Source organism: Chaetura pelagica, unplaced genomic scaffold (genome assembly GCF_000747805.2).
Source record: "Chaetura pelagica isolate M959 unplaced genomic scaffold, ChaPel_1.0 scaffold305, whole genome shotgun sequence".
NCBI lineage: Eukaryota > Metazoa > Chordata > Aves > Apodiformes > Apodidae > Chaetura > Chaetura pelagica.
Window position 1 is genome coordinate 178,372 of NW_009953512.1, and position 1,040 is coordinate 179,411.

Consider the following 1,040-nt stretch of genomic DNA (forward strand, 5'->3'; position numbering starts at 1 on the left):
AAATGCTGTGGCATGGGCACCAACCCACCCTGTGTGATAACCATGTGGCTGCAAGTTCCTTGTCACAGGGATGAGAATCCAGCCCTCCTTGTTGGAGAAATCTAATGTCAATGTTCTCCTCCACTGGCTTTTTGGGGAGCCTTGGGCTGACTCTCCAGAAGGCCAACCATCTGCCTTGCTCTTGAGCTGTCCACAGCAGTTACCAGGCTGCTGCAGCTGCAAAATGCAGATGGATGGATGTTTTGTGGATCAGCTGCTCCCCAGGCAGCAGCTCCTGCTCACCCTGCTGCTCAGCACCCAACCCTGGGGCTGGGTGCTCCCTGGGTTGCAGAGCTGATGGATGGCAGCACCTGCACTGCACGAGGGCTTGGTCAATGCTAATGGTCACAGGAGGTGCTCGTGGTGTCATTTGCCACATTCTGTGAATTTCCTTCCTCTTTCTTCCTTTTCCCAGCAGTTCCTTACTCTTCCATGCAGGTCTCCTGCCTCCTCTGCTTGATTTCTTCCTCACAGGATCCACCAGCTTGGAGGAAGCAGTGTTTGAAAACTGCCCAGCTCTTGTGGACATCCCTGCCTTCCCAGGCCCTGACCCCTGGTATTCCACCAGTATTTCATTCCAGATGCTTTGCAGATTGTCTCCTGGGGCTGCTGCAGGGCCCTTCCACAGGGTTTTCCACTGAGCATTCTTGTCCAAGAACTGGGCAGAGCCAGCACTGTCCTCCTGTGGCTCTGACCCTGCAGAGCTGGAGGAGGAGGACACATCAAGAGCATGATGGTACAGGACTCTCATTGCAGAGAGGGGAGGGCAGCACCAGGCTCTGCTCACTGCTGCAGAACTTGAAAAGTGGCTACAAGAAGATGGAGACTCCATGTGACAAGGGGTCACATGGAGAAGATGAGGGGTGATGAGCACAAGTTACTCCCGGGGACATTTGAATTAGACACAAGAGGAAAATGTTCTCATTGAGGACAATTGGCCATTTGAATAATCTCTCCAGAGAAGAGGTGGCTGCCCCAGCACTGGAGACTTTTAGGATTCA

General features: G+C 53.3%; 1 protein-coding gene across 1 annotated transcript in view; it reads left to right on the plus strand.

The window, feature by feature from the left end:
• The window catches only part of DYSF (dysferlin), a 109,488-nt gene that overhangs the window by 97,300 nt on the left and 11,148 nt on the right, over positions 1-1,040 (plus strand). The gene's annotated exons all lie outside the window — the stretch shown is intronic.